Genomic DNA, 16,407 nt, shown 5'->3' with positions numbered 1-16,407 from the left:
AGATATAGAAAGTATATTAATGTAGACCACACGTAAACAGGGGGCTCCAATTGCTAACCCTTGCTGGCAGTTTCCAGCCACACCAGGAGACAGGTCTAAGAGCCAGAGGGTTACAGTTGTCCTTTCGTTCTAGTGCTCATGCTTTGGTCATATGTGTTTTAAAGTTTATTTATGCTTGCCTAGAGACTACATTTATCAGACCATCCTCCCCACCTTATCCAGCTAACATGCTCCAGATGAACACAACAGAGAGAACTTCTGGTCACAGAGTTTGAAGAAAAAGAGTATAAAGATATGAGAGGGGGAATTGTAAGAAACTGCAGCCCTGTCTTTTCTATCAAAGAATGTAAATAGGAGTGCCTCCATCTTAAACTTTATGTCACCCTAAACTGCCCTCCTCCACCTGGGCACCAGGGTTGCATTTGCTACAGTTACAAGGAACATCTGCAGGTTAGACTCCAGGTGCATCTCATGCCAAAGATATTCAGTTCCCCGTGACCCCAACCCCCTTTAGCAGTCCTGCCTGGCAACACTTCAGGCTTTCCTCTTTTGAAATTCTCTATGAGTGACCACCTTCTCTTATTAAAGGCATCAGGGGGGATTTAAAGGTGCTTGGAAAACTAATTCTGAGACAACATAAGCAGGTGTTAGGCTCAACCTTAGCCACCTTACACCAATGGATTAAGGAATGATTGCCCATGAGTTTGACCACAGACACTCACTCTTTCAAGCCAGGGGATGCTGTGTGGGTAAAAGAATGGAATGTCCAACTCCTGAAACCCTTCTGAAAGGGCCACTCACTGTTATCCTGTCCACCCCCACTGCAGTAAATGTGGACAAGACAGTCCCCTGGGTTTACTACAACAGAATGCATACGTGACCCATTGGCACTGTATAAACTGATGATCTGGAAGAAGCAGATCACAACCTCAGGAACACTAATGAAAGAAGACAGCCCTGCTCTAGTCACTCCTGAGGCTGACTAGTGTATGCACAGCAGAAGCCTGAGGATGCTGCCAATTCGTGACACAGATGGACTGCATCCTTTTTGTGACTCTGTAATGTTCTGCAACTGCTTGCTCTTAACTGTCTCTGGGTCTCTAGCCCTTCTTTTTGCTATAGCTCTAGCAGAGACTGTAGCTCAGATTCTGGAGGTCTCTTCTTGCTATGTATGTGGGGGAACCAACATGAGAGATCAATGGCCACGGGAAGCCAGAGAGTTAGATCCCTGTGAATATTATACTAGTATAGGGTACCCTAGCTCTACCTCAGGTGTTTGGTGTCTCAAGACTTCAATAATTGGAAGAAACTGTTTTCCCCCAGTGGGGAGGATGGTTCAGTGTCTCTATAGGGAGCCTAATGTGTCTAGGTCAAATGTCCTCAACTCAACCACACAGAAGAAGCAATGGTGGGGGTTTTCTAACTACTTTGAAATAAACCTGTATTCACTGGGCAACTTTTCTCATCTAAGAGTGACCTGGGGTGATGTTGACACAGACATTGAATGGCAGACCACAGGTGGACTGCACTGGGTATGCAGAAGAATTGCATATGCTGTACTTCCACTAAACTGGTCAGGGTCTTGTGCATTAGGGATGATCTGCTCATCTTTCTTTCTACTCCCACTTGCCAAGGGAGAACTGTGCATCCAAGTGTATGGGGTCAGGGAGACCCACAGAAAGTGATATACCCTGCAAGTTGGCAATTGGAAAGATGATGAATGGTCCTTGAATGTGTAATTCAGTATTATCATCCTGCCACCTGGGCAGGGGATGGGTCCTGGGGTTATTGCACCCCATTTATACACTACATTGAATAATTAGACCACAAGCAGTTGTGGAAATTATAGCTAATGAAACTGCCAAAGCTCTTTACTTGTTAGCCAAACAACAGACCAAAATGTGCACTGCTATCTATCAAAGTCACTTGGCCTTAGATTATCTGCTTACTTCCAAAGAAGGGGTTTGAAGGAAATTTAACCTAAGCAACCACTGCCTCCAAAGGGAGGATGCATAGAGATTACAGATTGAATGAAGAGAGTTGTACAGGTTCCCACCCACACCTGGACAGGTTGGGACCCTGGGGAGCTGTTTGGGGGATAGTTTTCAACGCTTAGCGGACTCAAAACCCTCATAGGTATTGCACCCCTATTTTTGGGAACCTGTTTGATCCTGCCTTGCATGGTTCCCTTGGTTGTACGTTTTGTCTCCAGCCTCACTGAGATGATGGTCAAAAGAAAAACAGCAGCACACATGATGATGCTCTTTGACCGAAAGTAGGATGGGGTCCAAGCAGCAAACGGGGGAATGTGGTAGGGCCTCTTCCAACATATGGGGGGAGGACTTTTTACAATGTACTGATATCAGCCTCTGTATGCATGTGTACTTCTGATGTAACTTTGTAACATAAATCATATCCAATCTGACTGTAGAATGTTAATCTATACCCAACCAGACTGTAAAATGTTAGTGTATGCCCATGTAAGGGAGACAAAGACAGAAAAATTGTATACAAGGATGTAACTACGCCATCTTCGGCACTCAGCCTCAGGATACGAATCCTCTGAGTCAGTGCTGGCATGAACAAAGCTTGCTTCCTGGGAAAATGGTCTCAGTGTCCTGTGTCTCTACATGAAAATGCTGCAGCAACAGCAATACTGGAACAATGAAAAAGATGTCACCAGGAGACTAGAAATAATAACAGATAATGTCTTTTGAAGGCTTACATTTACTGTGAATGATTCTTAGCACTTTTCATGTATTATTCTATTTACTCCTGGCATTAGTAGAGGATGATAAGGATCCAGCAGAAGACACTGAAGGAGGAGCTTGAGGATGTGGGGTGTTTCAGAAACAAGAAAAGAGACTGTCTTAAGAATGAGAGAATGACTGATTTCTAGACGTTGCCGACAAGCTAAATAATACAAACAGAAGAGTGTTCCTTTGATTTACCAACATTGAAGCAAGAGACGTTTCAGTAAAGTGGAGTCTGGAGGATATACTGGAGTAGGTGGAGGTGAGGAGGAAGAGGCAGTATAAGGAGATGATCCTTCAGAGATGTTGGATTGTGAAGAGAGCAGGAAAAATGAATATAAGACAGTAAGGGTTGTGGGGTCAATGGAGAAATGTTAATGCCCTCAGAGCTTCTGTAATACTATCCTTGCAGCTCTTCCAAACTTGCCTTTGTCTGCACTGCTCTTGCTGTATGCCAAGCTCTGTTTCCACATTTCTCCTCTTGACAAGCTCTCATTCTTTAAGACCTATCTCAAATGTCCCTCCTCTGTGAAGACTTCACCAACAATCAAGGTAAAATGAGCCACTTACTGTACTGTGTCCCTAGGCACCATTGACATACTTCCTTCAGAGCTCTCAGCACATTATGATGTAGTTGTTTTCTTTATCTTCTGCCTCCCCTACCAAATTATGTCTCCCAGCAAGGCCAAAGGCAGGTCTTACTCATCTTTGCTCATTCCCTTGTTAAAAATCCTCTATTGGGTATAAGGAAAGGAAATGAGGGGTGGATATGATCAAAATATATTATATACATTGAAACACAATACCTTGTAAAATTAATAACAGAAGGAAAAATAATAACAGAAGGAAAAAATAATAACAGATAACTAATAACAGAAGGAAATAATAACACTAATTATTATTACTTCTCTTGCTTCAATTCCACTAATAACAGAAGGAAAAAAGATGTCTATATACATGGGAAGATTTTCTCTAAGGGCACAATACAAATTGTGTTATCAAGGATAACACTTCCTTTTTAAAAAAGGTGACTAGGGGCCCAAAATTCCTCCACTGGAAATGAATAACTGGTAACAGAGGTGTGGTCATATTGTGGAAATTCATCAGGCTATGCACTTACACTTAACGGATTTTTCCAACATACAAAACATAAGAAAATAAAAAACTGTTTTTCATCCCCATTGTCTTCTGGTTAAAAATGCAATTACTGAGGACAGATCAAGTTCCCAGCACTATGATTGGTTCTTCCATGATTCAAGAAAGCACCTTTTGGCCTCTGTCTCTCCAGCTCTTAGTTCATGTTGACTGGAGTCTAGAGAGATCATAAACACATCCTGCTGCAAGACCACGGGCTCTCAAATGGCCAACTCCTTGTTTGGCTTTGTAGGATACTTTCCGAGGAGCTCGAAAATCCTGGATAAACAAGGAGCATGAATTTACAAATCTTTTGGACTTTATGTTTTCCTTCCCTTAATGTACTTCTGGGAAATAGCAAGGTCTTTTGCAATAACACCTGCATATTTCACATTCTGTTCATCAACCATTGTCTATGTATTCCTGTTGAGCCACATGTCATTAAACAATAATCACCCAAGTTTGGAGAAACTGATGTCTGAACCAATGTGATGGAATGTCCTACCTAGTTTTTAAAGGGTTGAAACACATTTTTCATGTGTTTATCTAGAAATGAAGAAGCAAACATTTTATTTCTTCATTTATAGCAGTGGAGTGTATTGCTTACACTTAATCTGTGTTTAGCAATTTGAAATAAGGCCTTGAGAGAGTTTGAATTCCTGGACCCCTTTCACATTTCTGAACTTCTATTGAGTGAGATGAACACACTACAAGAATAGCAACTTGTAAAAAAAAAAGAATAGCAACTTGTAAACAGGGAAAATCAGTCCATATTAAGCAATTGGAATCAGAATATAGTTGGTGTAACGTTCCAGTCTTGAAGTTTAGCCTAGATGAATGTCTGATTTCAGCTAAATTGCTCAACTTTCCTGATCCTTAGGCCCTCCGTCTTATAAAATAGAACTAATTCTACAATCTTTATGAGTAGCAATTAGAAGAAATATAGCACTGTAGACATTTTCGCTAGAAGAAAGTATAATTCCACATATTAGTTATTGTGTTATGTAGCTTTCATCACTGTGACCAAATACCTGAGAAAAACGACTTTAAAGGAGCAAAGATTGACTTTGGTTCACAGTTTCTGAGGTTTCAGTCCATGGTCAGCTGGTCCCATGGCTTTAGGCCTGAGGTGAGGCAGAACATCAAGGTGGAAGGTTATGATGGAGCAGAGCTGCTAAGGTCATGGCATCCAGGAAGAGCAGAGAAGGGGAAAAATCCAGAGAGAAGAGAGCTGGGAAATCACATATAGTCCTAAGGTTATGCCCCCATGTTCCTCTTCCTTCAACTACATCCCACATCCTTCTTTCCCTCACCTTCCAATAATGCCATCAAGTTATGATTAGAATCCTCGTGATCCAATTCTTTCCCCAAAAGCTCATCAGCTGGCAACCTAGTCTTCAGCACATTTGTTTTGTGGTACATTTAAAATCCAAACCATAACAATCACTATCTGTGTGGTTTTTCTTCCAGTGCTGGAGAGCAAATCCAGGACCCTGCACTTGCAAGGCAATTGTTCTACCACTGAGCTACATCCTCAGCCCGTGAGTCATTTTATCTTTCATCTGAAGGAAAGATAATAATTCTGTCCAATTATATAACCCGCTTAGGTGTTCAATCTTTAAGAAGACAAAGGGAATTCTACATTTAGAACAGAAAAATTTTATGGTTTGTGAATATAACCTAATTAACGTGTTTTAAAAAAGGAAATAGGTTCTGTCAAGTACAGTGTCCCCAGTCTAATAGAATCCATGAGGGAAATTTCCATCAGGCTCCTATGCCAGTAAAAGCTATACCTATCTGGAGCAAAACTGTCTTTTTTTTTTTAAACTGTCTTATCTTATAGGCAATACAAATGTAGTCTTTCTTCCTTCTTTGGTCCACCAGGACCAAAAGTATCAAACAGTATCAGTTTGAGATACTGTTTTTTGGGGGTGTGTGGCTGACACAGTGTCTTTCTATGTTGTCCAGTGTTATGGTTGATACATTGTGTCAACTTGGGGAGTCTAGAGGTTTGGCTAAGTGACTCAGCCGTTCTACATCCTGGGGTACAAAGGACATGCCCTTCCTGCTCTAGGATGTTATTCATTGTATCAACGTGAGAAATTTAGAGGGTTAACTATGTGAGTGCTGCTCCCTGGGTGAGGGTAGCCTGCTTACAAGATAAGGGAGGGAAAGAGGCTTGCACGCACTGCCATTCCCCCCTTTGCTCTTGTTGCTTTGTTATCTTCTGCCTTGGAGCCAGCCAAGTATGGGATGAAATGTCCACAAACTGCAAGCTAAATAAACCTTTCCTTCCTTCATTTTGGGCATTGGGTATTTTGTCTCAGCAGCAAGAGAAGAGTAACCAAGACATCCAGGTTGGCCTCAGTGATCCATCCAGGCTGGATCACTCACAGTGATCCTCCTGCCTCAGCTTCCCAAGTGCTGGGATTACAGGCACGTGCCACCAGGCCCTGCCAACACACTATCTTGACTTCAATTTCAGCTTCATTCTATTTCCCTGTCCATGTTTTCCCTTGGTGCTGTAGTGAGCTTTAACTACGGATTAATTTTTACTGTTATATTATGTAGGTTGATGTCACCTATTTTACTTTTTCTTTGGAAGGAGGCAGTTTTTAACTGACCAAACTACTACCTTAGTTATTTACTTAACAAATATTCCTGTTAACAACTTTAGAGAGAGGGAAGGTGGAGTGGACTTAGATTCCACTTGGCTTACTACCTTACATGGTCATAACAATCTACAAGAACACACTTTCATTTAACTACCATATTCAAATATCCATTTGAATATGTTCTTTGAAGTTTTTAAAGGCCAAAGCTCATGTATTATATTTTCAGATATTTCTCATGTCTCACCGACACCCTGCGCCCATTTGTCCTGTGTGAGTGTACAGATGAGCCAGTGCAAAACAGAAGGCCAAAGAATGGAAAACTCAGGGCAGCCTTTTCATTTTCCCAGTGCACTGAGAGTAGGAATTGCAGTCCTCCCTCACTGGCGGTGGGAAGGCCCCAGAGAACCTGGCCCTGTCCGTCTCGCCAACCTCGTTTCCCTCCACTCTTGCTCTGTGGTCCATATGGCTTCTTTCCTGGAAATGTCTAGCTTTTCTCCATGTTAGAAACGTAAGAGCTTTTGTTTCTGCAGCTTGGAAGATTCTTTCCCCCACGTGTGGCCTTGTCCAGTCCCTCCTTGCCCATGAGCCCTCCGCTGAGAAAGCACCTCCAGGGAGAGAATTTTTCTGTTCACCCTTTGTCCCGTTGTTATTTGCTCATAACCCATAGCTAGCTTAGTTATTTGCTTACTTGCATTTAGTCTGTCTCTACTAGACAGCACACTGCTCAGGACAAGGCTGTTTTACTCATATGAAAACGTTCAGTCATTACCCTCCAGTGACTTGTACTATAACAACCTCCATTTCCACAGCTCTAAGCACACCTCAAAATTTTCTTCATGCTCTTGACTCGGGTGTGACTCTCTCTACCAGAATGGGCTTCACGAAGACTGGGACCAGGACTATCTGGTGTGCTTCCTTATCCCCAGTACCCAGTACCCATCTGACACAGGGTGGAATGACAGAGCCTTAGCTTTTATGTGTAAAAGAGGGTGCCACCCTCCCTTCCTTAGGGAACACTGCCTGTTTTCAACTATTTAGTCTAGAATTGCTATGGTATTGGCTGCTGATTCCAGAGAAATAAGAATAATTGAGAAATAATCTTTCCTCTTCCTGTTGTGCACATAAATCATGGAGTATTTAAGCACAACTTTTGAATGGTATCAGAGGAATGCCTAAGTGCATAAGCAAATGTTTAGGAGACCAGAAAACTATTTGTGTTACTTAGCAGCTGCAATGTGGAGAGACATATTTCATGCCTTGTGTGCACTGTTAAAATACAAATGGCCTCTCATTTCTGAGCATTCTCCCAGATTTTAATTTTAAAAATCTTTTTCATATTATGAAAGTAACAACGAAGCCAAACAAATATAACACAGGCTTCATGGACCGGCTTAAAAATTCCAGTGGTTAACAAGAGCTAATAAGGTTAACTGCTGCTACAAGCTGAAGCCAAGTAAAACGTCCAAAAGTTTGAAGGACATATTCTCAGAGGTGAAAGAGCCACAAAGACTTGTAGAGGAGTGGACCTGGATGGGACACTGAAATTGATGTGGGCAAGTGGGGAAGGAGGTATGGGAACTGAGTTGAGCTTCCACTCGATACCCAACTTCTAGCATGATTCTTGCCTCCTTCCCCACAGGTGCTTTCTTGCCTTGGTAACTTGCCTTCATCCAGTTAATGTTATTTTTGATGGATACCACACCATTATATGAATATAATAATGCTCTAGACTAAAACGTCTAAGGAGTACAACCCTTGTGCATGGATAAATTAATTTTGACAGTAATCTGCCTAGCAATTGCTAAGATGGTGGGAGTTATTTTGAAAACATCTCCCTTGTCCCTCACCCTTCGAACATCTGCTTAAAATGCAATCAGAGTTCTAGGAGGGTTTAGGAAGTGAGCTTTCAGACTAAATATATGCTCAGTGGTTTCAGCTAGAGGGTAGCTGATATCTCCTTCTTAATTTTCTGATATATTTATGCAAAGCTTCTTTGGCACTGCTTATAGACATTTGTATAACATAATATATTTCTTCTCAGGCACTTTGCCTCTTGAATTATTGCTTTTTCAAATTCCAACTAAAATTACGGGGATTCTGGACAAAATTCTGTTGAAACGTGTGTGAAAAGTTCAGGTCATGGATTTTTCATCATGAATTTGATCCAGGTCTACTTGGGAAAGTCAAAGAGAATGGAATCTTGGAAACTCTAAACTCAGTCCAAATAAACCAAGGCCTCTTCCATTCCCTCTAACCATTTATCTGGGAAGATGCATGTCAGTGTTACACATCTTACCTGTGTTTTGGAGGTAGGTACTATTGCCTTGCTCTCCACAACATTAAGTGGATCTTACTCTATTCTTCCTTTTCTGTGGGTGGTGGAGGGGGAAGAAGAGACAAAAGTAGCATGGCTATTATTTTGTTGCCATCTAAGGAAGCATTCATCTTATAAATAATCATCACCTTAGAATCCAGAACAAATGCAATTGGGCCTTACAGAAAATGTATCAAAGTTTATTAATTTATTCATTCAACAAATATTCATGGAGTTTCTATAGGTGTCAGACACTCTGCTACATGCTAGGGAAAGAGCAGTGAACAAAATAGACAAGCCGCTACTCTACAGGAGATTACATTCTAATGAGACTTCTGATGGAAAAATGCCTTTCTGAATATGAGTTGAATAAATCTGGTTGAATGTTTGCCTAATTAGCCTCATTCCACCCCTTACTATCTCTGGTCACCACCGTGACACTGTCCGTCCAATTAGGTTTCTACCCGCTCCAGGTCAGCCTTCCCAGCATGCTCAGATTGAGTTTCCTCTTTATAGTTGCAGAATTCAAAATATGTACTAATATTATAAAAACAAATAATTCAGAATTTAAAGTGATATAATGAGAAACAGCGGTTCTGTTGTCCGCCCTTTACTACACCCTGGTTCTGCTCCATAGGAGTAGCCATTGAAATACTGTCAGTTGCTTCTTCTAGTAATAATGGTCATATCCTTTTACAGCATGATTTTATTGGTATTTCTAAACTTGTCAATTTCAGGCATTAGCTATTGATCTCATACTGTGCTAGAAGAGCACTAGACAGATGAAAGTCAGATAATCCTACATTATATAATTGCATTTTAATTATATTTTAAAAGAAAGCAAGTATTTGCACTATTAGAAGTATGTTGATAATGTTGATATCATTCATTACACAATCATATAATAATACTATGATTATTTTTCTTTTCTGGTAATATTTTTGATCCGGAATCACTATCTTTTCCTTTTCCTTACCTATGTTCCACATATCCTAAATTCTTTATAACCTCTTGATAATGTTAGATACTCCACCCAGTCCTCTCCCTGTTTTTCCCCGACATTGCCTTCCTGGGGCCTGCCAGCTTCCTCCACCAACCTTGACTGCATGCCCTTCTTACGTGCTGCACAGACTTGCCCTGAACGTTCCCCACCTACTCCTGTAGGTTGGATCCACTTTCCTAAGTTCCTTTTTTGCTTGTTTTTGCTTTCACAATACTTGGAATTGAACCCAGAGAGCCGTGAGCCACATCCCCAGCCTTTTTTTATTCTTATTTTGAGACAGAGTCTTGCCACGTTGCCCAGGCTGGACTTGAGTTTGCCATCCTCCTGTCTCAGCTACTCACTTGTAGCTAAGATTACGAGTGTGTGTCAACTCACCCAGCTGCTAGTCTTGTTTTATTCCTTCTTTTTGCTACCATATATCCTCCAGTAGTCTCTAAGAAACCTGTCTGAGCCCTCTTTGTCTTGTCTACCACTGTGCTGCCTGGCCTTTACCCTATTCCTTGCCATGTCGACTCACAAGACTTTCAGGATCAAGCAGTTCCTGGCTCAGAAATAAAGGCAAAAGCATAGGAGGGCGTGGTGGTGCATACCTATGATCCCAGCACTCTGGGAAGCTGAAGCAAGGAGGATGACAAGTTTAAGTCCAGTCTGGGCAACTTTAGTGAAGCCCCGTCTCTAAATAAATATTTTTTAAAATGGCTATGGTGTAGCTTAGTATGAAAGCCATGGGTTCAATTCCCAGTACTGCAAAAACTACAACATAGCACAAGTACCCCATTAACCAATGGATTTGGATAAAAACCAGAACAAAATTAGCTATAACTCCAAGGAGACATGGGAGAACAACCTAGCTGGGTCTATAAGAAATTGTATATGAGCTAACACACATATTAATGCTTGGTTAAGGTCACCAGCGTCTACTATAGAAAAAGAAAATGTTTCTTTTTGGGAAAATAGCTTTTCTCTTTGATTTTACGCTCTATACCAGTATCTTGGTTCAGTAATAATTATGTAAGTCCTTTTAAAAACTAAGAAAGATGCATGAGAGAACATTTCTGAGCCTTTGCATTTCTGACAAGATCTTTAACCTCAAGTTGGATTAGTCTTGTGGCCAGGAATAGACTTCTGGGTCAAATATTATTTTCTTTCACATTTTTATGGCATTGCTCAATTATCTTGTAGCATCTAGCAAGGCTCTTGGGAAGACCGAGATTGTGTGGATTCCTGTTTGTTTGCTATGTGACTGGCTTTCTGGAAGATTTTAAGATCCTCTCTTAATCCTAGCTGTGCTTATATTTCAGTCTCTTCTGTGCTTGGTGACTTGACATCAGCCCCTTGTCTCAAATGTCTTGGCTCGAAGAGGAGATGCATAATGGGCCCTGTGTGATTCAGGATGAGGGCGGGCGTGGAGGCAGCATGGAGGGTGAGAATATGCTCTAAAGTACAGCTCTGCTCAAAAGTTTTCATGTTTGTTTCTTACCTAGTGAGGCAAGTCCAAACTTTATTTTTTTTTCGAAGCAAGTCCTTTACCACTGAGCTACATCCCTAGCCCTTTTCAATTTATTTTTAAAATTTTGAGTCAGGGTCTCACTAAGTCTCTAAATTGCCTAGGCTGGACTCAAACCCATGATCCTCCTGTCTCAGCCTCCTAATTGCTGAAATTACAGACGTGTGTCACCAAGCCCTTCTGGCTAAAGCCAAACTCTTGAGCATGACATTCTGTGCCCTAATCTACTTGTGCTCCTTGAAGGGTCACTACTCTCCAGTTCCTACCTGCAGGCTAATTGAGATACTTGACATTTCCCAGTAAGTGTTTCACATTTTCATTGTCCTGCAGGCACTTTGCTACCAGACCACCCTTACCCCTTTAATAGCTAGAATGCCTTTTACACTGAACTGCACCTGTCCAAATCCTGCTACCCTCTGGAGCCCCTCATGTCACCTCTTCCATGGAGGATCGTTCTTACCCTCACCATAACACTTGGTACTTCCTTGGGTTCAGCCTCACTTTCTCCCGTGTGTGGCAGTCACCAATGCACATGTGCTGGGCTATAAACACTGAGCCGGCAGAATTGGAAAATTTAATTTTTTGGCTCCAACAGCACTTAGCACAGTGCACGACATATAAGTATTTTATTAATGTTTGTGATAGAAAGAAACCTTCAGTTTTTATAAGTGTAGAAGAGTCCAATGCATTTTAACAGCTTTATTGAGATATCCACCCATTTGAAGTGTAGCTTTCAATGGTTTTTAGTGTACTCATAACATTGTGCAACCATCACCGATCAATTTTAGTACAGTTTCATTACCCCAAATAGTTTTTTGTTTTTTTTTTTTTAGTTTTTATTTTTTTGGTTTTTTTTTTCCAGTACCAGGAATCGAACTCACGACCTTGCGCTTGCCAGGCAAGCCCTGTGCCGCTGAGCTAAATCCCCAGCCTCCATTACCCCAAATAGGAGTCCTGTAGCCACTGGTAGATGCTCTCCATTTCTCCCCTTTCCCCAGACCCTGACAACAACAAATCTATTTTCTGCTTCTACTGGTCAGTCCATTCTGGACATTTCACATGAATGGCACTGTGGGTATGTAGTAGGTTTTTCCCGACTTCTTTCACTTAACATAATATTTTCAAGGTCATCCATCATGTGGCATGTATCAGTGCTACATTCCTTTCTGGCAAATAATATTCTAATAGTATGAATAGTTAGTTCACACTTTATGGACCCATCAGCTCAATGATATTTGTGTTGTTTCCACTTTTTAGCTATTATGCATAATGACCTATGTACATTTCTATTTTGTTCATAATTTTTTTTTTTTTGGTACTGGGAATTGAACTCAGGACCTCATGCTTGCCAGGCAGGTGCTTGTGCTACTGAGCTATATCCCCCGCCCTTACATTTCTATTTTGGACATGTTTTCATTTCTTTTGGGTAATATACCTGACAGGTAAAATTGATTCCTATGGTAACGCCTTTTAACTTTTGAGGAAACTTTAAACTGCTTTCCAAAGTGGCTGCACCATTTTTCTACATCCATGCCAACAAGTTTTATTGTCTGTCCTTTGTAGTATAGCTATCCTAGTACACATGAAGTAGGATCTCATGGTTCTGATGTACATTTCCCTGGGGCCTAACAATGTTCAGCATCTTTTCATGTGCTTATTTGTTATTTGTATATCTTCTTTTGAGAAATAGCTATTCAGGCACTTTACCAATTAAAACATCTCTACTTAGAGTAAAATACATACAAGATAAAAGTTACAAGCGGGGTATACTGGCACAAACCTGTAATCCCAGCACTCTGAGAGGCTAGGGCAGGAGAATTCAAGTTTGGGCTCATCCTGGGCAACTGAATGACTTAGGGAGAACTTGTCTCAAAGAAATTTTATAAAGGGCTGGGGATATAGCTCAGTGTGGAGTCCCTGAGCTTAATCCCCAGTACCGAAAAAGAATTAAAAAAAATTTAATCACCACATTAACCATTTTAAGTGTGCAGTTTCAGGGCATTATACACACTCGTGTTGCTGTGCAACCATTGTCACCCACCTCCAGGACATTTCATATTTTTCAGTTTTTTTATTTTAAAGAGATTTTAAAAAATAATAAAAAACCATTAGAAACAATACAAAATTTCAAAAAATAAGATGATATGAATTCAGCAATGGTTGTTATATTACATATTGTTGTCTTCAAAGTAGTTGTTCAGATTACCACATACAAGCATGCAAAATTGGTCAAAAAATTAAGCACTAACTGCTCCTTTCAATAAACCAATAGAAATTAGTAGTACAATTATCTTAGCTACCATATGTATATATGTATATTTCTCCCCCTTCCTTCTTTCTTTTCTCCTTTCCCTCATCCCAGTTCAGGACACTTCATCATGTAAAACTGAAACTCTGTAATTATTAAAGAAGAAATGCTCCTGCCCAGCTCTTGGCAACCATTGTTCTCCTTTCTGTCTCTAGGAATTTGGCTACACTAAATACCTCATATAAACAGATTTATATAATATTTGTCTTTTTGACTGGATTATTGTATTTAGTATAATGTCTTCAAGATTCACCCATGATGTAGCATGTGCCAGAATTTCTTCCCTTCCTAGGACTAAATAATATTCCATTGTATGTACATATTACATTTTGCTTATCCATTCATCTGTCTATGACATTTGAGTTGCTTCCACCTTTTTCCTACAGTGAATAATGCTGCTGTAAACACGAGTATACAAGTATCACTCTAAGAGCCTGCTTTCAATTCTTTTGTGTATATTCCAGGAAGTGGAATTGCTGGATAAAATTGTAATTCTATATTTAAGTCTTTGGGAACTATCACACTACTGTCTATAATGACTGTACCATTTTCCGTTATCATGAATGGTGCACATTGTTTCCAATTTCTTTACATCCTTATCAACAATTTTTATTATCTGAATTTGTTTTATTTAATAGCAGCATCCTAATGGGTATGAATTGGCCTCTCCTTGTGTTCTGTAATGTTCACTGATGGTAAGCGTTTTTTTCATGTGCTTATTAGCTACTTATATGTCTTCTTTGGAGAAATGTCTATTCAAGTCCTTTGTCTATTCTTTAGGTGGTTTATTTGCTGTCGGTTATTGAGTTGCAAATATTCTTGGTCTACTTGTACTCTTTCAGATATATGATTTGCAAATTTTTTTTATATTCGCTGGTTGTTTATCAGTTTCATGATGATGCCCTTTGAAGCATAAAAGTCATTTGACTTGATAAAGTCCATATTATCTTTTTCTTTTGTTATGTGTGCCTCGTATCAAATCTAAGAAGGCTTTGTCTAACCCAAGGATATTAAAATTCACTCATATTATCTTTGAAGTTTTACACTTCAGACATGAGTCTCTGGTCTGATTTATAATTTTTGTATACACTGTGAAGTAGACGCTTCATATGAATATCCAGTTGTTCCTACACCATTGTTGAAAAGACTAGTCTTTCCCCCATTACATGAATCTGGCACCCACGGTTTTTGGTTTTGTTTTGTTGTTCTTTTTTGCCTTTTTGAGATGGGGTTTCACTATGCAGTTCAGGCTGGCCTTGAACTCACTTTGCAGCCCAGGTTGGCCTTGAACTGACAGCGACCCTCCTGTCTCAGTTTCCCAAGTGCTGGGATTACAGGCGTGCACCACACACCTGGCTGGCACTCATGTTGAAATCAATAGAATTAGATGTGTATGGGTTCAATTCTTGACTCTCAAGTCTACTCAGTTGAATTATATGTATATGGTTCATTTCTTGACTCAGTTCTATCCTATTGGTTTATATGTCTATCCTTACGTCAATATCACAGTTTGGACTGCTGTCATTTTGTAGTAAACTTTGATAATGAAAAGTGGGAGCCCTCTTTATTTATTTTGCTTTTTCAGTAGTTTTGGTTATTCAGGGCCTCATGTGACCCCATATGAAGTACAGGACTGTTTTTTCTATTTCTGCATAAAATAGGGTGTTGAAATCTTGATCGGGATTACACTGAACTATATGTCAATCTGGGGGTTATTACTGTTTTAATAGTATTAAATTTGCTCCATGAACACAGATATCTTTACATTTATTGATGTTTTCTTTAATTTCTTTATAATATTTTATAGTTTTCAAAGTACAAGTTTTATACTTTTTGTTGAATGTACTCCTTAGCGTAAATAAAACAATAAATATCTCTTATGATGCTATAAATTATTATAAATGGAATTGTTTTCTTAATTTTATTTTCATATTATTAAGTAACACTTTGAATAAAAACTTCAAAAAACAAACACCAGGATCAACATGTAAGTTTAAAATCAAAGCTTGTTACTATTTTTAGGTTGTTTTCAGGGATTTCAAGCTTTTATAATGGACTACACAGTAATAAAGCTTTAAAAAAATGATCTCTTTAGTATGTTTCAGTAATGTGGAAACAATTGATTTCACTAGTGGATTTAACATTGCCATAAAAATTCCAAGCCAACCCCATCATATCAGAGGAAAGTTAATGTGAAACTGCATACTTTGGTAGGCCCAGAAACCTGTCTGCTAATAGTTAAAGTATTTAATATGCTTCTTGGTTACTTTTCTCTCGTTGCTAAGACAAAATACCCAACTCCCAAAATGAAGGAAGGAAAGGTTTATTTAGCTTACAGTTTGTGGAGGCTGCAGTCCATACTTGGCTGGCTCCGAGGCAGAAGATAGCAAAACAACAAGAGCAAAGCAGGGAATGGCAGCCGAACAGCAAAGCAGCCAGAGCAAACGGCAGGACGGCAAGCAGCCTCTTTCCCTGCCTTCCATTGTAAACAGGCCACCCCCACCTAAGGGGTGTGTAGCTCTCACATAATCTCCATGCCCTCCTCTTCCACAGGCTCAGGATGTATACAAAGTAAGCACCCTGGCTTCCTGCTGAGTCTCTTAGCCAAACCTCTGGACTCCCCAAGTTGACACAATGTATCAACCATAACAGTTGGTATATCTATAATTATAGTTCTTTCTGTAAAGGACAGGGAAAATTCCTAGGTTCTGGTATTAATCTCTCCCTTTCTTTAATGAACTGAAAATTGGATCCAGTGAATTAAAATTTTCTC

General features: G+C 39.9%; 1 long non-coding RNA gene across 1 annotated transcript in view; it reads right to left on the bottom strand.

Moving 5' to 3' along the window:
- Positions 1 to 8,867, bottom strand: part of LOC102015854 — a 31,901-nt gene extending 23,034 nt beyond the window's left edge. The window contains exon 1 of the long non-coding RNA XR_264026.1: positions 8,799 to 8,867. This is a non-coding gene — a long non-coding RNA (uncharacterized LOC102015854). The remainder of the gene's footprint in view (positions 1 to 8,798) is intronic.
- Positions 8,868 to 16,407: the final 7,540 nt, after the last annotated feature.

The sequence above is a fragment of the Chinchilla lanigera genome, unplaced genomic scaffold (genome assembly GCF_000276665.1).
Source record: "Chinchilla lanigera isolate Chin_1 unplaced genomic scaffold, ChiLan1.0 scaffold00088, whole genome shotgun sequence".
NCBI classification, from domain to species: domain Eukaryota; kingdom Metazoa; phylum Chordata; class Mammalia; order Rodentia; family Chinchillidae; genus Chinchilla; species Chinchilla lanigera.
The sequence above is the reverse complement of the archived record's forward strand: the minus strand, read 5'-3'. Positions and strand labels throughout refer to the sequence as shown.